Source organism: Gallus gallus, chromosome 2 (assembly GCF_016699485.2).
Source record: "Gallus gallus isolate bGalGal1 chromosome 2, bGalGal1.mat.broiler.GRCg7b, whole genome shotgun sequence".
NCBI classification, from domain to species: domain Eukaryota; kingdom Metazoa; phylum Chordata; class Aves; order Galliformes; family Phasianidae; genus Gallus; species Gallus gallus.
Window position 1 is genome coordinate 84150495 of NC_052533.1, and position 22209 is coordinate 84172703.

A 22209-nucleotide genomic window follows, 5' to 3' on the forward strand; every position below is an offset into this window, starting at 1 on the left:
CTAAATCAGATCTCATGAGACTGTAGAGCCATTAGTGACTGAGCTCACTATTTCTAGCAGTCCTTTAGCAACTTAATGTTGAGGCAAGTGGACACACCAGGACACTTTATAGTTCTTACAAGAGTTTTGCAGATATTTAGATCCACTCTTCTTTAGGGACAACATTTCAGTGTTTTCCAGCCTTTGTTACTCATCTCCTTTCAACAGAAGCTCAGAGTTGGGAAAAACAAATCTCCGTGGAGGGGGAACACAGGAAAAGAAATTTCTCAACAACTCCTGTGTGCAGAATCTAAACAAAACCAGAAAAAGCAGTGGGAAAGACCTTTTTTGGTCTAACCCAAATATGTCTACCAAAATAGGTCACCAAAATAGATGGCATTCTCATGCAATATATATATATATATAAACAATGGTGGTATTGAATTATTCTGTAAGTCTATACCAAGAAAAAGTTTCACGTAGGTGAAACAGGTTCATTTAACTCAATACATTAATACAGAAGTTTTATCAAGCCCAAAATTGATTCCGGGGTGTGAAGGAGATTGAGATTCATACCAAGAAATGCTCAATGATTAAAGCGTTCCTCCGAGATGTAGAAGCCTCTTACCTCTGCTTTCAGACTGAAGAATACTTGCTAAATACATTGAACAGGATCACCACTGTTGAGAGAAAGATGCTTAGAAATTTGGTTGTCCAGGGAGCTGCCTGAGCTGTGAGAAGCGCAGGCTGACTTATCTTTGTTTCTATTACACTCAGCTGATTTTTCTCCACAGAGTAATTTCCAGGATATTGTTCTCAGCTGGAGACATTCGTACTGTTATCTATGTTCTCTTTTCTAAGCAAGCTGCTTTTTTTTCCCCTTGGCTCAGAATGGAAAATTTCAAACTCCCAATTTTTAAAACAAAATAAATCTCCTTAGTTTTCTCTCCTGATCAAAGTTACATCTGTGTAAAAGGCTAAAACTACAAGAGCGCTGCAATTTGCTGGCGTACCACTGCACAAGGCTAAGCCTATCAAACCTGAAGAGTGTAACAATCTTTTTACACATGTGCTTGAAAGGGAATTTCTGTCTTTTTAACAGTACTTAGCATTTTTTACTCATTGCTGCTCCTCATTATTCACAGCATGCCTATACACTGCTTTCCATTTACTCACTGGCCAGAATGAAAGTTGCTGATAATATGGATGAAACAATCCATTCTCACAGCTGATGCTCCTAACTACACATGTAGCCCTGGGATGCATATCCAGAGAGATCGTGTACCTGCCCAGACACTGAAAGCATAAATGAAAGAATCCTTAGGGAAAACAAGCTGTGGTAAACCCATTACTGGAAAAAAAAAAAAGCAACCAAAATACACCCTGCATTATTAGGGGCAAACGTGTTCTGAGAGCTATCAGTCTTTGGCCTTGATGCATTGGTTGGTATTCTCTTATTCATCTTAGCTAAGTCCTCATGCTGTGGCAAATCTATCAACTGGACTTTTGTTTTCAGTTTTAGCACTGCCAGAATTAAGAATGGAGTGAGATAAACTGAGCTGCTGACATTCAGACACTGACCGATCATCCAAAAATATGCCTCTCCCTGAGTCTGATCTGTGGTTGTCACACAGTTCGGAGGTAAATAGAACCTGTGGTGAGCCCTGAATCCAGCCAGCAGGAGCAAAGAGCACTTATTTAATCAGCAAATCTACTGAGGTGGTTCCAGCAAAACCAGATAAGTTAGTTCAGTTGTCGTATGTGAGCTCTCTACTGATGTTCTGCCTTTGATGGAGCATACATGCTTCTAAAGCCCAGAATTACTATGATGAACCTACACGATCTGTTGAATTTGAAAATTAATATATAACTGTATGGACTGGTGGATAGTTATTTCACAGACAGACCCTAGGTTCCATTTTGACAGTGGGAACTGAAAACAAGTAAAGGATGGCTCTGATTTATTTGATCAAGCTGTCATCTTCAACATCACTTGTATTTGCATCGTTATGGCCTTGCCATACTGGAGTGTAAGTTTCCACCCCCCATTTCAGAGATCTAGGATGAAGAATCCCCAAACTCCTCATTGGAAGAGGCTGCCCAGGGAGGTGGTTGAGTCACTGTCCCTGGAGGCATTCAGTACACACGCAGATGTGGCACTAAGGGATGTAGGGTAGTGGGCACGCTGGGGATGGGTTGGCAGTTGGACTAGGTGATCTTGGTGGTCTTTCCAACCTTAATGATTCTATGATTCTAAAGCAAGAGGACATCCTGCTGAGTACTAGCTGTGTGCATAAACCCTACCTCTGTCAGTAGCAAAAATCATGGTTCTGCCTCTGAGCAGTGAGCAGATGGCTGCTTTCTATGTATTTCAACATGGAAGAAAAGTTTAAAGAAATACATGCCATACCTGCTTGTACACACTTGTGAACGTCACTACAAGAATTGATTTCTAAACACCCTATTTAAAATAAGCAAGCAGAACTGTAGCATAACTGTGGGGTTGTTTAGCAAACAACATACCAGAAAAGAAGTAGAATATTCCAATTCTCAGCGTGATTTTCATTTGTCATAGTAGACTCCTGAGAGACTTTTCTCAAATTGTTTCATTTTCCCATGTCTCATACCTTTCATCTCTATAACTCAGAATAAAGAAATCTTTAAACAGCCTTGTATAGAATGAGGCAAAGATCTGCTGTAGGTCTGACTGTGTATCTCTTAAGTTATGTTTTAAAAGGTTTTTTTTTTTCCTTTCCAGAAAAGGAACATTTAAAACATGTTAAAATAGTCAGTTCCTGACAAGAAGCAGAAAAAGTGTTTTTAGGAACATGTAGGTCTTTTATAGTGCTGGAGTTCTTGCAAGGATCAGGCTGCAAGTGTTTTTCAGGACCAAGGCGTTGTGCAATGCAGGACAGGTTACAGGATACTCCTTATTTTTTCATGGTTGTGATTCTTGCTCTATTTTTGATGCTAAAGATGGTGCTTGTAGTAGCAATTAAGTGTGTCAGTAGGATGTACACAGAGATGAATGTGGCTATCCCAGGGCACTGGAGGGGCAAGGTTAATTGCCTTCATCAGTGAGTACAGTTTGACATCTCCAGTGAGAGCTAAAGGTCAGCAGTTTAGCAAGGTGCCACGATGGAGAAGAAACAGTGCTTTTTGTCATCATGCTGCTGTGTAACTCTCGTGTCACTGCTGCTGGGGCACTGTGTGCTGTTCTGATCACCTTGTCTTCACTCATGCAGCAGAGACCAGAGTGAAGAGCAAACGTGAGGAGCGGGGAAGGTCAGCAAGGGCACAAGCAGAGAGGGACAGGTCAGAGGGAAGTAAATGAAGGAAAGGCAGAGGGAAGGTGAAGATAGAACAGGAAACCTATGCAAAGAAATAGTTCAGGTTGTTGTTCTAATTAGGATGTGGAGCTCACTGCCACAAGAGTTCAGTGAGTCATCCGCAAGATAATAGAGTTGTTGTAGGAGGCAGATTTTGGAAGAGATACAAAACCTGTTTCAGACCACAAGCCAGTTCCAGATTGCTAAGGGGCTGTACCTAACATGGGTGCAGTTGTTCCAGCTCTATGCATCTCTGATACACCATAGCAGTGGCTGCCTCGTCTAGGACATGACCCCACACCTAGCTCTGGCTGGATCAGTCCAGCCAGGTCGCACACAGAGGATGCAGTAACAGCATTTTAGACAGCCAGGATAAAATTTAGGTGAGTAACAGAATCATCTTTTATCATTACTTGCAATGAAACCCAGGTGACTCATCTACCCTCAAAAATGTATTTCCATGGTACTCTCAGTGTCATTTTTGACTGTGAAAGGTTCAAGTAAATAATTTATGAACATATCGTAGCAGCTCAGCCAAGGGATGTTCCTCCAAGCCAGGTTTCTTGATGAGACAAAAACGGAAAATGAAAAGCTGCATTCTGATCAAACTAGGACTTTATCCAGCATTTCACCTGAACCCTCAAAAATTTATTTCAAAGTTCTCTTCTGGTCTGGAGCCAGTGATTCAAACCTGATGTCTCTGCCTGTCAGAAAGGATAACATATAATTACCCACCTTGCCAGGGCATCACAAAAAATTAGTTACTATTTGCATAGAGTTGTTGAATAATTTAGAAATCTCTCCCTCTGCTTTTGTGAGAGACTGTCTTTCTAAAGCAAAATAAAGTATTAGCCATTTCAAAGTGGTAGCAGGGAAGAAGCCAGTCTCCATTACACAGATTGAGCAATGTGGTGATGCTTAGCAGGTGCTAGGGAACAGCTAGGACACAAAGATATGGGCAGCCTGTTTCTCCAGTAGCCTCCTCCTGTGAAGAGGGGGGGTGGGGGCCACCTGTCCGTGTTCAGAATCCTATGACACCCCTTCTTTACCTGTGCAACAGCTACAGTGGGAAGAGAGGACAAGAAGGAATGGCCTCAAGTTGCGCCGAGGGAGTTTCAGATTGGATATTAGGAAAAATTTATTCTCTGAAAGAGTGACGGGGCATTGGAACAGGCTGCCCAGGGAGGGGGTGGCGTCACTGTTCCTGGAGGTGTTCAAGAAATATGTGGATGTGGCACTGAGGGACACGGTCAGTGAGCATGGTGGGGGTGGGTTGGTGGTTGGACTAGGTGATCTTAGTGGTCTTTCCAACCTTAAAGATTCTATGATTCTATGATTCTAGATCCCCTGCTCATCACAGAATTTTGTGCTGTTTTGTTTTCACGTGGCAAAACTGCAGTGAGAAGAAAGCTGTAATTTGCCTTAGGTATTTAGATTGTGCTAAGATTTGCACAAAATGGTTAATTTGCGTTCAGTCTCACTCTTGAGTGCACCTGGCACGTTAAGTCCATTAAGTCACGATTGGACTAAATGGTCTTAGTGGTCTTTTCCATCCTGAATGATTCTATGATTCTGTATTTGAAAACTTTTGCCTATTCTTTGCAAGATAAGAGAAAACTTTGTATGCGGGGATCCCAAAAATTTCAAGGCAAGGATATTCAGTCCACATCCTTCTTCAGTTCGCTTTTAGCTTGCTCTTCCATCAGCTCTAATGGATGAAACACACTGAGACTGAGCAGGCTATGCAACAGAGACCTGCTCCAATTCCTTGTTAATTGCTATGCTGCAGTGTCAGCAACTGTGTTCAGGACCCCATGCAGTACACGCTGTATGCACATGTGCCAAGGACATGCCTTCTGAATTCAGTCCTTTGTGAGAAGGAGTTTCCTGTTTGTGTGTAGCCTGGTTGATCTGTGTCAAGACTGACTGGGGCTTTTTCTTGGATCATCTGCTTTGAATGACAGTGTGCAGAAATCAAATCACAAGGCACCTATGCCATGAACTGAGTTACTTAAAACTCTGGTATCTGTGCTTCCTTCATCATTAAAATGGTGGTCCCCCACCCACACAGAGTATCAATGCTTTTTTGTCCAGGTGAGATGTATTACACAGAGTTGCAGATGCGGTAGCAGGAGTAGGTTTGTAAGGGGAAATGGAATGATGCCAAAATCCCATCAATCTTGATGTAGAAAGCTTTTTTATTTCTATTTTATTGCTTACATGTTCATCACCTACCTCAACACCCTTATATCCCTAAGTGTGGAGTATACAGGGGTGGTCAGAACAGGATTACCCTGAGCACAGGATACTGAAGAGTCTCCTTGGGGCCTGGCGATGCCTACTCATTTTCCTGGGCTTGTGCATGGCCCTTTGTGATTTGACCTGCATTGCTGCTTGGGTCTGAAAAGGAGAAAAATGATAGTAATAAGTGCAAGCCTTTCATTTTTATGTCCCAGTGATGACCCTCAGATACTACAGAACACTCCAAGTTGGGAGCGACATATAAAGATCGTCGAGACCAACTCCTCCAGGCATATAGTTGGGGTTAATCATAACAGCACATCTGTTTGTGTCACAACACCCCTCTGGCTAGGAGTTTCCTGTCTGGGGATGGGGATGTGCCATCATATACTACCTCGTAGTGAAGCATCCCCATATGGGCAGCTGTACCTCATGCATGCAACCAGTGTGCTTCAACAGTTGTATTTGTGCTCTGCTGCTCGTGCCAGGATTTCTGGGGATGAATTAAAAAAGATGAATTAAAAGAAAATGAATAAAACAGAGAAGCAAAAGAGGACACAAGGAGGACAAAAAGAAGAGATGTATACTAACCCTGCAAGCCACTGGGGGATGTTCTTTTCTATTTGCATAACGCTAGTTTTTTTATTTTAACTCCTTGCTTCTCTCTCTCTCCTTAGCTTTGTTTGGGGTCAGGATTAATTAGCAAAAAGTGCTACAGAGTATAAATTGCAGCAGACTTGTGCTTTGTTCCATGATGGAGTGACCAAGACTCGAGAAAAGCAATTTCTCACTGTCTGTGTCGCTGGCATTTCTGGGAAAAGATTCAGGAAGGATTTTAACTTAGATCTTTCTCATATATAACAGGAGCTAAAGAAGAATGGATTACACTGAAAGAAAAAGATGGCTTCCCCTACCCGCGCAATCTTTCAGCAGTTCATTTCTATTGTTTATATAATGAAAGACAACAGTTCCAACAGAGAGGGCAATGTACTATGAATTTTCCACTTCTGCATATATACCCCCTGTGGCAAATTTCTTAACAATGACAAAGGAGCTGCTGAAACTCAGCAACTTTTGGTATAGATTTTTTTAAAATACGAAATATCGCTTATAACTAAAATCCCTTTGAACCTTATTAAGAAACTCCAGCAGCCATTTTTTCTTATGCTTCCTTTTTCCATCAGCCCAAAGGAATAAATTAGTAGCAGCTACCTCGTGCATGTAAATGTCCATGGGTGCGTACACTCACACGAGGGCTCCAGCTCTGCAGGAATACAAATAATGGACAATACTGCTGCAGAAAAATCTGTAGAAACCTTGCAAAAAGCAATGGCAGCTGAACACGTTCTCACTGACGTGTATTTGTAATGAGATTTCAGAATCTCTGTTGCTTACACAGAGATATGCGTGGTGGGTGAAAATGAAGGACAACCGAAGTGTTTGAGGTCATAAAGGGCCCCTTTAGTCTCCTTTTTATTTCTAATAATGTTCCTTTTCTTTTTCCTTTTTCCAAGCCTCTTCCTCTTTCTTCTTTCCACCTTTCTACACACAAATGAAAAGTGCACTCATTTAAAGCCATCAGATTTACATTTCTATGGTAAAAATGTATTAAAAAGCACACACCAGAATTATCGCGTGCATAATACAGTTCCCATTATATTATAAAGTATCAGCAATGAGAAATATTGTCGCCAATGCCGTCTTAAATTCATTAAGCAAATATTGCTGGAGATGGTGCTCAGATTTTCATTTTTCTATTAGGTAATCCATCGGACTTTATTTTCTTTTGATTATGAAAACAACTGAACATTACACCTATAAGTTCTAGTTGCTTGCACCATCATTTGCTTTTAATAGGTTTCAGCAGCAAAGAGAAAATTAATCCAGGGAAATCTCACAACTGAAAATGAGGAATATCTGATTACGTGCATATAGCAAATACAGGGGAGAGTATTTGCTCGTTTTAAGATAGGCACAAAGGACACATTTCAGTTCCTGCACACACAGGTTGCTGCTGACATTTATGGATACATTCACTCAAAAATCCGCTTTGATGCATACTTACCCAAAAAGGAACAAGGAATGGTTTTTCCTTCTCTCCAACACATGACAACAGATGTAGGCTTCAACACTTAAGCTGCAGCTGCACCGAAACCCACACTACAGAAAGTGTAGTTTGCTTCCTGAAGGTGCTTGCTTCCACCATGTTTGGCATGAGGAACTACTCGTGCACTGAGCATCACCTCATGCCACCAAGTGCTCCTCTCAGCCAGGCTGTGTGCTGAAGCCTGGTGACATTAGCAGCTGGGAAGGTGCCTTTTGTTCCAGAGGAGATGCGGGCTTGCGATCAGGCCCGCATGTGATGTGATCAGGACCATCACATCTATTATAGAATCAGAGAAACGTTAAGGTTGGAAAAGACTACTAAGATCATCCAGTCCAACCACCAACCCATGCCCACCACGCCCACTAATCATGTCCCTCAGTGCCACATCAACACTTTCCTTCAACATCTTTAGGAACAGTGACTCCACAACCTCCCCGAGCATCCTGTGCCACTGCCTCACCACTTTTTCTGAGAAAAAATGCTTCCTAATACCTGAGCTGAACTTCTCCAGGCACAACTGAAAGCCATTACCCCTCATACTATCTCTTACCTGAAAGAAAAGGCTGATCCCTACCTCACCACAACCTCTATATAGGCTATAAGGTCTGAGTGTCCTCTTCTCCAGACTGAACAACCCCAGTCCCCCCAGCCACTTCCTGTAAGACGTGTGCTCCAGACCCCTCACAGCTTTGTTGTCCTTCTCTGAACATGCTCCAGGGCCTCAATGCCTTTCTTACAGTGAGAGGCCACTGGCCTCTCCTCCAAGGGAGCCGGGCAACAGATGTACTCACAAATGCTCTGCAGGTCGTGGAAGGACTCTTCCTCTGCACCACCTCTCCAGCAGCTGCAGATGAGCAGCCACCACTCAGCTGCTTCCAGGCCAAAGGGAACCCAGTTTGTCTAAGCTGCCCTCTGCCCACATCCCAGGTGGAGTATCATGCTGTAAGAAATTGTGTTGTTCTACAGAGGAGAAAGTAATTCAGCTACAGATTGACTTATGTGACAAGAACTACAGGCTGCATTTTCCCTCTAATGCTGTCAGCATTTTGAGATCTACTCAGAACCACTGAATGAGTGTCTCTGGGGCTTGCAGCTTGGAGGAAGAGATCCGACCTGCTTCGCGCAGAGGGCACAGTGGGCTCTTTGATGCTAACAAATGCATTGCAGAAGAAAAGGAGATGTTGCCAACACAGCAGAGCTGAAGCCCTTCCCTGGTGCAGCAAACAGGCCAAAATCCAGCTCCCATCAGCTCTCCTCTTCAGAAGGTAGCAAAGAGGAGTCTGTGCTGCAGCAGCTTGCTGCCGTGAATCTCAGATTGCTGGCCTGCCTTTCAAGCCTCTGTGAGAAAAGATGCAGCGTTTTCAGTGCTGCTGACTAAGAGGCAGAAAACAGAGCTCACAGAGAAGCAGCTTCATGCTGAGAACATTTTTGGCCTCCCCACTGGTGAGAAGCAGATTGATCTGAAACCCCACAGACCCTGCTCACTAGCAGAATGTGACCAGGGCAACCAAGACCTCTGCAGCCTGGCCTGGGGGAATTGTAATGCACTGAGGTCAAGGGGGCATAGTGCATGCGTTGTGAGATTCGCCACCTGAACTTGGATGCTCCAAGAGCCCCTCCCTCTGCCATTCTCTGTGCCTTTCTCCAGGAAGTGTTCAAGGACCATCTCTTCAGACAGCTTCTTCACAACACTGCTACACTCTGCAGTCTGGGAGTGCTCGCTCCTTTTATTTATTTCCCCATTAGAGAGTTATTCCTGCAGATTACTGTGCCCATGTAGGAAAAGGAAGCCCTTTGCAGCACTAATGGAGAAGAAGGCATCACTGCAGTCCCTTTCTCCTGCCTTCCTCCACTCCTGCAGCAGCATCCTGCTTCCCGCTCTGTTGCTATGCGAGCTGCAGTCAGAGGTTATCTGTATGGTAATTCTCAGCTAGTTATGGATAACAGTGCTAACTTCATAGCTTAACACAGAATAAATGAGCAGCGTAACTTGAGGATGAGCATATGTTGCTGCAGGGCTGTACGGTCCTTCCCAGAGTAGCACAGTGCTGCTGCTTGGCTGGATGGCCTGTTCTATCCCACACTGCTTTCCCCAGACATAGGTTTGCTGGCCAGAGCTCACTAGCAGCATCAGCACACCCACTCAGCCTACACGGAGGACATGTAAGTCTGTGATAGCAGCAGAAGCACAGTGAAGTAAGTCATGGAAGCTGTCTTGTTAAAGTCTGACAAAGCAATGTGTGTCATGTAGAAATCAGAAGCATCCAGTGTGGGATTTTAGTCAAGATTTGATGTGACACACAGAGGTGGATAGCAGGACATTCTCTTTTCTGAGTTCTGGAGGACCAGTGGATTCCTAGATATGACAGCTGTATGTGTTTCATCTTGCTTCTGTGTGCCCCACTGACCTTTCAGTTTTGCTTGTGTATGCCCATTTGCTCTCCTTTACCCAAATCTTACATGCTGGCTTCCAATACAGCATAATGGAGCTTGATTGACCCAGAATAAAGTCTTTGTAATAAAAATTCCATGATTTTGTCTGACATGTTATAAGTCATAGATAGCAGAGAATAATTGACTGCTTTTTCTCCCTCACAGCAAGAAATTTAAGGGCTTTTAGGTACTCCTGCTGTAATGCTGGGTGTCACTTCAGAGATCTTCAGAGGTCGCTGAGTTGCAAGTAGCTGTCAATTCGTGAGACCTGAGTAGGCATCATGTAGCAGTTTGGCACGCAGCACTACTGCAATCAACACTAATTTTGCCTATAAACAGGTGCTACTTCCCATTCTTGAGGGATTTCTTTGGTGGGAGGAAGAATATTAAAAATAGACACTCTTAGTTTTGCAATTATCTCAGAAATCAATTTAAAATACAGCTCTAAGGGTAACTCTTTACTGACAATGGATTTTGTGTCTCCTCTGTTCTGCATAGATTCTTCTTGAGCTGTCGAAAATGGCATCACTTTCTGAGGTAAGTGAGATTTCGGAATTAAACTTCTCACTGTGTCTGTTTCCAGACTCTCCTCTCCATGTCCCTTTTCCACCTACGCTGCAGGCTGCCTTTTCCAGCAGGCTGCAATCCTTAGCAGTCAGATTATGCACTTTGGTGGCACAAAGACTCAGCACCACAAAACGCAGATATAAGCCCGATGGTGTGCAGAAGCGCCAATCCCCTTCTGAAAGAAGTTAGACTTTACACCAAAAAAAGTACACTGAACTTGGAAATACACACTAAAAGAAGAGAAACAAACCTCTGTACTCCAAGAGTGGTATATTATTTAAAAGCTGTCATTGCCTAGAGAGACAAAGGTGTTACGTCCTTCCCACTGCACAGAGTACAAAGACATGTCTGTGAGATGCTCACTCTACAGCACTATTCTGAGGGGCATCAGTAGACCTCTTCCACCAATCCCCTCTTGAGTACCACTCTTGTTTTTCCTAGGAAAGGTGTGAGCTGACCCTGAGACTTTAGAAAGTCACCTCACAAAGGGCACCACAGTGAGGTGAGATAGGAAGGGAACTTGTACACGCGGTCAGCAAGAGCAATACTGTGAGAAAGCCAGACACCAGTCATTGCAGCTTAGCAGTATTTAAAGAGTGAAGTAAAGCTGGAGCATTAGCCAAGAAATGAAGTCATGCTGTATGGCACAAGGGCACCTTCTAACCAAAGCCTTATATGACTCAATTGCTGGTACATCCTACCCAGGTTGGTTTGCTCTCCATCTAACCATCCTGTCAGGTTCTTGAGTCCCATGCCACTTTGGCATTATAAAGCCTTTTACACAGAATGAACTCAACAAAGCTGGTCCTTGAATGCTAACATGACAGAGGTTTTCAAAGACAAATTTCCAGAATGTACGTATTGGAAATGGCGAAGCTGCTTCAGCATAAATTGTGTCCCTCCCTTCTCCACACAAATAAATGAAAACAAGTTAGTCTGAGATATCCTCTTAGCATGGAAAAAACTCATCCCATATTTACTGGCTAAAATCAGTTTTTGTATCAACACTACCAAGAACCTGACCTTGCTACGAACACATTATGAACCTCCTTTGACAACAAATGCTAAATTGAGTCTTTCCAGCAAGAATGTTCTATTAACTTGTCTTCCCTGTAACTAGGAGTAAGGTTCAACATAGCAATACCAATAGTTCTGGGCTTTGGGTGGTGGCTGAGAAGAAAGGGCCTCTCCAGGGACTCACCACTTCTGCTCCCTGCAGCACCACTGCAGCGCTTGTGCTGCTCGATGCTCTCCAGCTGTTGGAGGTAAAGAAATCTGTATGTCTGTACCTTCAGGCCACATGGCTTGGCTCAGCAGTCAGTTTTTCAAACCACAGTTAGAATGATTACTATCTGCTCATTGCTACTATCTGTCACCAGACATTACTTTGTGGGCAGAGCTTGTAGGATGCTAATAAGGTAATGGTAAGGGAGAACCTTTGATGCCGCACTTACTGAAGGAGGAGTTAGAAATGAAACCGAATGTTGTAAACCAATAAAGAAAATCAAACAAACCAATACAGCCAAGTGGAACAAAAATCACTTTAAGTGCCTTTATACATGCATTCATTATCAAGATCCCATTTGTGTAATTATCGCTTGCAACACTGCAGTGGGCCTTTTGCAAAGGAAAAACTGCACTATTCTTTTTGTTGTTCAAAAAGTAGACAGAAAAACAATAAATAATGTGATTGCTCTTGTAAACAGAGTTGGTTGGGAAGATTTCAGAAATATTTCACTATTCTGAGGGTTGGAGCTCAACTATTTACCAGCAATGGGTCTGATTTTAAAACTCACTCAGCTCTTCCAAATCACTTCATGAGAAGGAATCTGTTTACAGAAAAAAAGACAACCCTCCTTTGGCTTAGAGCTATATTCTCTTTTATAGAAGCATTTGTAGATATTAGAAGTGGGCAAGGTTTTTTAGAAGGACTGGGATTTTAAAGAAACTGATGATACATCAAGGAGTACCTAAATAGCCTGTAATCTATTTCTGTGGGTTTCAGCTTACTGTGCTACCTCTGCAGGCCTCGCCGGGCATCTATTTGAATCTCAAATGTCCTCAAAAAGAGACTCCAGCCATCTTTCCCAATTTGTGACACTGAGCATTTTAGAATCTATCTTCATTTTGGAAATCCTTAGCATACATTTTAGGTAAATTTATTTCCTCTAAGCAGGCTTGGGGGATGAGATGAGTACATTTCTGAGAAACTGTACTAGATCCAGGGCACATCTGCCTCAAGCAGACTGTGCTAGTTGCTACTACACAAGGACAAATGGTGCCACACTGGGGTTGCAGGCTGAGGGGGTATCCTGAGATATAAGGATGCTGTGTCCCACCACTATGCAGTGCCTGCCACATGCTTCCACCAAGTCAGCATGTATGTGATCATTTTGAAAAGCAGATGAAGTAGGTCCAGACCAAACATTTACGCCATGCCAGCAAGTCGTAGTGCAGGTCAGCCTGTCAGTCAGCACCCCAACAGATTTATTATAGATACAATCGAATTGAAAACAGAGGCTCCTAAAACTGTTTCATTGTTCTTCTTGTAAGTCATCTATTACTTCTGGATTGCTTGGTAAATATGTTATTTTTATGGACCTTCTACAGCCTCCCTTGATTCTGTCCAACTGTGACAGCAAAAAGAGTATTGATATTTTGGTTAGGCGTGAAACAGGACGTACTTGGTGGAAGATAATTGGTGAAATAGTCATAAGCCAGCATGCTACCAGCAGTGGGCAAGTGAAAACAATGAAGCTTATACTGTTAGGATGTGACACCCTCCAAACAAGGTCACAGTTTAAATGGCCCAGTTCTGCCAAGTGCCTTCGGAGTCACAGCAGCCTCATGTTGACATGGAGGGTGCCATTTCTATGTCAGTTTAAGCTGACTGAATATTGTGCTGCTGCTGAATTAGATGCGGTATTCCCTGTTCTGTGGTTTCAGGTCCCTGTGCCTGCCTCGTCACAGGTCAAAAGGCAGCAAAGCACAGGCTGGCACAACTGCTGATGGGTGCAGAGCAGCAGCCAGGCTGCCTGCTGAGGGGCGGCTGAAGGACAGTGCTCCAAAGAGAACCACATCTTCCTGAAAGCTTTCAAACTGATAATAACACAGAGTGGTGGACACTCTGCAGGAGCAGCACAAATCTCCTTTGAGCAGCGAGCGCTTCTGCACTTCGTAGAGGGCTCTGAAAGGGCAGAAGTGGTTTTAGTGAAATAGCAGAGATGCAACAGCAGCAGGTATGCGCTGAACCTGACTGCTATAAATAAATGAGAATTGACTAGCTGGATATCTGAAACTCAATCATTTTGTGATTTTGCCTGTGAAAGTTTCACCATGGGAAGAACAAGAGCTAAAATTCAGGCTACACTTAGAATTATCATAGAATCATAGAATTATAAAATGATTGAATAGTTTTTTGGGGGAAATATCATAGAGTAGCTTATGTTGGAAGGGATCTTAAAGTCCACCCAGTGCCATGAGCAGGACTGCCACCCACCAGCTCAGCTGCCCAGGACCCCATCCAACCTGGCCTTGAGCACCTCCAGGGATGGGGCACCACAGCTTCTCTGGGCAGCTGTGCCAGCGCCTCACTGCCCCCTGAGGAAAGAATTACCATCTAACATCTGATATAAACCTCCCCTCTTTTAGTTTAAAGTCATTGCCCCTTGTCCTGTCACAATCAGAGCATGTAAAAAGTTGGTCTCCCTCCTGTTTATAGGCTCCCTTCAAGTACAGGAAGGGAAGTGTGATGCTATACGAGTATAAGAAATAAATTAAGCTTTCTCCTTCCCAAGTACTGATCCAGGAATATGTCCAGTTTCTGACCTTCTGCAAAACATCAGACCAGAGCCATATCTGTCCATGTCCTCAGGGCTGTGTTTTCCATCTTCCCTGCCCTGTGTCCCTGCTTTGCATTCACGCCCAGAGGACAAAGCACTAGTGGGAGTTTAATTTTGGCAAAGGGTCACACAGAATGAGCATGCAGCCATGAGTTACTGCATCACAAGGCGAGATAGTCCCATAGGAACAGATGAGAGGCCCCGGAGCCATAGACACTAAGTTTGGACTCGTCACTGGCAGCACATCCCAGACTTCAGGAGAAGACAGCCTCTTCAGCTCTCATGATGAAAAGATTTGGTATTTGAGATGCTACCATCAGTGGCAGAAACATCAGCTCAGATTCTCATTGTGCATCAATGCACGTTGTAGTCACCAAAGTTTCTATTACCCGGCCTGCTCTGCTGCCATTCAGACTTCATAAGCTCACTGAGACGGCTTCCAATACATTTTCTACATCAAACAAGGAGAAACAGGAGAGCAGCTGCCGTTGCATGGAAAGCTTGAAAACCACAGCAGCAATACACAGCCTCTGATGCTGTTTCTCAATCCAAGGCATTCATTATTTCCTTCTGCACAACAACATTTTTCTTATTCCTACCTGCTGTTGCAACCACTGCCTCGTTCATCATGCAATTACTGCACAATCTTTAGGAAAGGATATTTGTGAGATAATCCATCTTTCCTCATACACATAATAAAAACTTAATTAATAGCTGCATTAATAAAGTGGCTACAGTATTTTAAGTCCTTTATCTTATTGCTAATGTAAATTATGAATCCCCTCTGTCCAAATTATACCACAGAGCATAACTCTTACTCACAACTTTTCCCGCTGTTCTTTTTTCACTCTACAGCAATTTACTTTCTCTACCTTCCAGTATGCCACAAGCCATTCTACTCACTGAAGACACTATACAGGAACAAAACAAACCTTTCAGATTCTGGAAATCACATTGTTAACTTCAAAATTTAAGCAAAGGGTTATCCATATAAAGACAGTGGGTGAGAACTGCATATTTATTCTAAATAGATCCTGAAAGATCATGCAATTGTTTGTCATCAACCTTCAGACTTCCTCACAACAGCTGGAATAGCTCTCACTATTTACTCCCTGGCAAACTGTGAATGATGACTGCAGAAATCCTGTGACATTCAGAACTCTGTCGTAGAGAAAATTAATCTTCATTTGAGGAACAAGGAAGCAAGTAAATGTGAATGTTAATGTAATTAAAAACTTGCCAGTTGGGAAATACTGGGCATGAGGCTTGAACTTACAACTAACGTCACTTTTTCACAGCTGTGGTGCATGCATGTATACAGAAGAGGGACGTGCTGAATTCTAAAATATTTAACATTTGCAAATACATTTTGTGCTCTCTTTGCAAGGTTTGTTGCAATTCCAGACAAAGCTACTAAAATCACTTCTAACTTGTACTCAAGTTTTCTTACCTGTCTTTGCTTCTACACACTGCATGACTCGGTACCAATGCCAGAGCTGGCAGCATACCATAAAAATCTGGAAACATATTCAGTTTTTTTGCATTGTTCTCTTTTCTGATCTTGTAACTCTGAGGGGGTTTCCTTTCCTGATTTTCTTTCTCTGTGGCCAGCAGGCAAACCTAGCACAGCAAAAGAATCCATGTTAATCATGCATGTTAATCAATTTCAATTATGAGAATTGTATTTCTGGTATAAACTCCGCTTGTGTAAGACTGTAATGACTAATCTGATGTAATGGGGTGCATTTCCATCATTTCCATTTCTGCACCAATATTCCTGACGGGCACAAGGAGACAGGACATCATTGTCTTGCAGAATGCAAGGTATTCAAGTGGTGAAATACCTGGAGCATGCAACATCTGCGAACAAATTTCATTTCATGGCAAGGGCTGCGTACACAATTGTTACATACACAGCATGTCAAACCCAGCCCTTGTTTAGCCATCTGCCTGGGAGAACCTGCCATGTTATCTTCATTTCATTTTAATTCAGGCATAAATTAATTCATCGGCAGCTTAAGACACAACATTCAATTTCCCCAGGCCTATTAAAGTCAAAATCAACCCGTCTTCTGTTGACCATCATTAGAAGTCAAAGGCACACTGTACCCAGGGTTAAATGTGTGGCTACAGACCACGTTTCTTTCTTTTCCCAACCCAATCTGATAAGCCCAAAGTGGCAATACCACATCTAGATACTGAGGAAGGCCCCAGATTATCAGCGGGTCATGACTGCAAAGAAGTATTTCCCTGATGCACTTATTTTACTGGCCTCCAATCACAGCTTTTCCCATTGTGCCTCAGCAGAGAAGGAAAACAGAACAAATCCTGCCCTTCAGGACTGTGAACATGGAGTGTCATGAAAGAGCACAGGGCTCAGTCACATTTTCCTGCCACTCCATGGCTAGATTTGAGGACAGGAGAGAGGTTTAAGTATTGCGTAACCAGCCTTACTATCTGCTCAACTCAACAGGCATTAACATATTGCAGTGGGATGTGCTAACATGAAAACAACCTTCAACTATTCTTCTAATTCTTCTAATGCAATACGTTGTGGGATTCCTCAGTCTGCCTCTGCTATTCCTTTCCCAGGAAAATGCAGGAATGGGCTTCACCAACATGGTGGCCTTGCAAAGTAGTTTCCCCCTTGCTTAATGGATTTACCTTACCTTACCTCAATAGTCTTCAGTACATCTTCACTGAAAGTTTATATGTGTTGATCTTGATCTTTTTTTCTTTAGTTCATTAACCAAATAATGAAGATTAAGTTCAAATACTAAGACTTTTAGTGAGCTGGTCAAGGCTAAAGTGGAATATCCATTAAAACCCTAAGTAGCTTCAGGTAGGATTTCTGGTTGTAAAACTATTAATTAAAGTATTTTACCATACTACTAAGGTCTTCTTTTTCACGTAAGTAATAAGAATGAATCTATTAATCTTTAATGTGCATATCTCTAGAAAGAAATGAATGGGAACATTTTAATTTTCAATCAGCATTTCTGGTGGCTGAATGCAATTAAGTACCATCATATGCAATACCTGTGATAGCTTAAGGGTGCAGAAGGAAACGACACGAATAAATAAAAGAGCCAGGGAGTGAATCGTAAAAACCTACATCTAAATCACAGAATTCTTCTTTAAAAGAATATCTGAGGACTAACCTAAGCACATGCATATATTTACATACGACCTCAATTTGCACTTCAAATTCTTTCAAAAACATTCACTTCTGTGTAATCAGTGGACACTACTCCAGATAGCAAAAATACAGTTAGTAAAAAAAAAATACGGTAAAATATGTATAGAAAATAATTTATAAACATATGAATACTAGTTCATCTCTAGTTAAAAATGCTTTTCCACAAGTGCCATTATAAAAGCTCGCTTTCCATTATTTCCTCCATGGCTCCGGGTGAACTCCAAGATCTCCATATATACCACATGACCTCGTCCAAAGCTTTGTTTCAAGCAGGGTGGGACAAGGGCTGGACTTACAGAATTTGAACAAGACAAAAACTGTGGGACTGCCTGGCCTGACTAGGCACAAGGGTGGGAAGAGAAGCTGAGACTGGCAGGATAGGAAGATCAGGAGTCACTGGGTGGAAGATGGAGGAAAGATTTTGGCGAGTAGAAGAGCTGCAGGAGGAAATAAGCTGAAGGAACAAAAGCTCAGGACACGAACAATGACACAGAGATGAGAAGAATGTTACTGCTGGAGAGGAGCATCAGGAGGTGGAGGGTGGCTGAGGACAGACAGTGCTGGGTCACAGACAAGGGCACGGCAGCACATGGAAGTCAGGTGAAGGTTGGATGGGATTCACCACCAATTCATCATCAGTTCATCCAAGTCAGTACGTGGATCAAAGGCAAATGGCAAGGTCTGAAAATATTTCTGCAGATAGATAGGTCCCACAAAAAATATGTTATCAGGTGCAGGGGAATGGAGGCAAAAAAGAGATAAATCTTATCCCCAAGTGCAAATTCATTTTGGTATCATAGAACATATTTATAAAGGTTGGGGTTAAATTTCCATTTCTGTTGAGCACTTGGATTCATTTATTTTCTGCTTTTGAAGAATTTTGGTTCATAGTATCTGTTCTATGCCCACTCCTGCAAACAGTCGTATCTGCTGTGAAAATAAATGTACTGCTGAAAGGTAAGAAGTACCATCTGAAAAAGTGTTAAATCCTCGGGGCCTTGAGAAATGGTGAGTAGTGACAAGCGAAACAAATATCATCCACCAAAAAATATTTTTTAACTATACCAACTTGTTCACTGAAGTCTTTTTTCTTTTTTTTTTTCCCCCAGTCATTTATTATAAATAGCAGCATGAAGCAGTTTGTCTGGATTTTATGGAGGGAATGGCCTGGAAGCTAAATCATAACCAAAATTGTAATAAAAAGAAGATGAAAAATGTACAAACAAACCATATTAAAAATTGCTTATTACATTTCGGTATCCTCAAGAAGTTGTTTACTGTGTATTTCTTCTTTTCTGATGTGAGATCTACATTTCATTTTTCCTTTCTGTCAAACCTCTTTCACTCACGGTCTCTAGTTTAAATACTTTCTCCGTGGCAGCGATTGTAATTCTGTGCTGTTTCCTCATCTGCTCCCTCTCAGGTGTAGGTTTTACCTGCAACAATATAGAGCCAAATGTACATGAAGATTGTTTTGCAAGACGTATGGGATCCTTACATTTTCATTAAAGGTTTGTATATTCTGCCGATGTACTGCTTCAACAGTGCAAGAATGAAATTCACACATACAAAAATCAGTAAAAAACCCACTAACAATATTTTACTCATTAAAGATGGGTGTGTAATGGGCTACCCAAAATAACAATTTGCTTTCTTTTTAATGGTATGAGGATACTTAGATTTTCAGGTCTACAGCTTTGACTGAATTAACTATGGAGTGATACTTCTGTAAACATAGAAGATACTGATGATGAAGCTGAACAATAAAATAAAAGTTCTTGTTGAAGTCCTAGTAGAGCAGGAAATATAATCAAAGAAATTTTATACTTCATGGCATACTCATGAAAGGATGGCAAATTTTTCCATGCCTAAAAATGGAATCTGCTGGTTCCTAGTTGCAACTTAGGCACATACCTGATGTGTGCAGACATAGCAAATGTCACTGTTTAAAATTTAATAATCCTGCAATCGAGATGTTTTTATACATCCTGTAAATGGTGTTAATTTATCATGTCTTTTTTTTTTTTTTTTAATCAGCTATTCACCTTGTGCTTACTAATGGATGATGATATTTACCAGTCTATGTATATATGTCTGTATATGTTTGTTCGAGCAAGACTTTGATGGCCATTAGAGATCAGCAGTGTGGTACAGGGGTGATTTTGGCCATGGAAATAGAGGCAAAGCTCCTGCAAGCTGTCTTGAAGTTGAGACAAACTTCAATCTATTCATCCCCTGTCAGAACATATGAGGATTCATGTGATGGGACATGATGAGGAAGGTAGGGGGAAAAAGGGAAAATAAAACAAGCATCTCTACAACTTCCAGTGAGGCCTCATTTTCTTTCTTTTTGCTGTTACTTATTCCTTTGCAAACTTATCTCCCATCAAGGACTTCTACGTGGAAAAGGCTCCCCTGGACTAAGTCTGCTGAGAGTGTTCCTGCTCCAGTAGAAATTACAGCCAGCAACATGAGCAGAAATGAGTCTATTCTGCCAGCCCATGCCAAGTTTACGAGCTTCCTAGTTGAAGTCCTCTTCTTCAGAAAAAATTTAGCTGATGAAAGTATATAAGTGTTGCACCGTTAGAAAGGAAAATATGCACTCTACTTACCTTCTGCAGAAGTCAGTCATCTCTGGAGCTCTGACTTGTCCAACCTTGCAGTCATGTCTGGTGAGACAATGCAGAAATCTCTGCAGAAATCAGTTTGGAATGCACAGTGATGCTACTCCTCAAATGTCATTAAAGAGAATGGTCTCTGTATATCAGCAGATACTCACCAGCATGCCTTGGGATCTTAGGCACATAAACTGTTTAACAATAAGCTCTTGATGTGCTCTCCTCTCCAACACTAGCTTCATCCCTGAGGAAGAAGTTCTCTGTCTCATACTTGTTGAAGTTTTTTGTTTCTCTAGTGGGCAAGTGGCTGCAACATCCAGTACGAGTGTGCTATAATATTTGGATGGGCTGCTTATTTGTAGGTGAATAGCAGGAGCAGCAGAATTGTTCCATCTTGGCCCTTAATGCACGACATGTAGCAAAATTACATCCATATCCCAAAGACAGCACAGAAAACACAGAGCCCGTGAAGATGGGTACTTGGTATCTCCAGAAAGTTGAGAGGAAAGCCTCATCTCCTATGGTCATGCATGCTGTTCTTGAGCATACACACACACATACACAAATAGGGAGGCATCAGAAGGAGAAGAGGATTACATAACACTCAGACCTCTGCTGTGCAGCATGCATCTAGTGCTAAACACAGGTGTCTGAAACAAATTGCTCTGGAGGATTTGCACCCATCTCCCCGCAGACAACATTTGATAGAGAAATTGCATTCCTCCCAGGATGGCAGACGGGGGAAATGTGGATGTACTTCTTTAATTTTCTTGAGGATATGACAATTATTAATACTTAGTCCTCAGATAGCACTTCACATTTACAAATCTCTGTACAAACTGCATTTAATTAATGACAAGTCCTTAAATACGCTGCGGTTGAAGTATGCAGCTTAGAATGACTGATGCGTGCAGACAGAAGAATCGTTAACCTTAATGAATCATGTCTGAGACTGGATGGAATACATATCAGAAATACACCTGCAAGTGTGTGACAGGTTGGTAAGACAGAAATTTAGCCATCTGCCACAAGCTGTTTTGCAGCCTTCCAGCTTGTGACTGTTTTCCTGGTAGATTGATAGACATGAGGTAAGCTAGCTGGGGTTGCAGCATGCAGGAACAAGCAGACACACAGTGCTTGCTCATGGTGTCACAGCTCTGCTTCATTTGTGCAACACCAATATTGCTAGGGGAGATATTTCCTGATTACAGATGGTTTCAGCAAATGCAGAATCAAGCCTATGAGTAACAGCAACTCACAGTCACTTTGAGACTCCTGAAAAGGAGCATAGTGCAGGATTAAAATTATACTCATTAATTACTAACATCAGCGACACTAACACAGCAGATCCTGAATCAAATGCCTGGATGAAGATCATCAACTGCTCGAGCAGATCACCTTGATGATTCTGCAGTATGAAATTACGCATGCTGAACCAGTTACCTCCCCAGTCAAGTCAAGAGTGGTTGTCCTCAGTGTAGAACAGCGCTTAAGAGTTCAGAGCATCTTTTAGCCACAGCCACCACATTCTCAGAGAAACCCAGCAAGACACTCGCTCTATGTTCTGCATGGCTCTTTGGAAACACCATACACTATCTCAATATAAGATATTTACAATTGTATTTTGAATATCTCTAGGGTGCCTGGCAGACAGATCAATATTTTTGATAAAAGTGATGTTTTGATATTAAAAAAAATATATCTGCCTAGGCAGTCCGCATTTAATTTTTCCTTTAACGTATTGCTGTTGAACTTTCTCTGTCTGCTTCAGTGTTTATAAGCAGCACCATCATTCTGTGTCCAGATAAGCACCACTCCTTTTCTATTAAATTTTCTCTTAACTCCTTAGGCAGGCAGACCAGCTCCACTGGCTGCTAACAGAGGTCTACATCAG

The 22209-nt window shown here is 42.1% G+C and overlaps 1 long non-coding RNA gene across 1 annotated transcript; it reads left to right on the forward strand.

Annotated features, from left to right (window-relative positions):
• Window positions 1-3496: 3496 nt before the first annotated feature.
• LOC121109633 lies at window positions 3497-18963 on the forward strand. The gene is made up of 3 exons (XR_005857333.2): window positions 3497-3691; window positions 10588-10626; window positions 18807-18963. It is a non-coding gene; the product is annotated as an uncharacterized LOC121109633 (long non-coding RNA).
• The last annotated feature ends 3246 nt before the right edge of the window (window positions 18964-22209 follow it).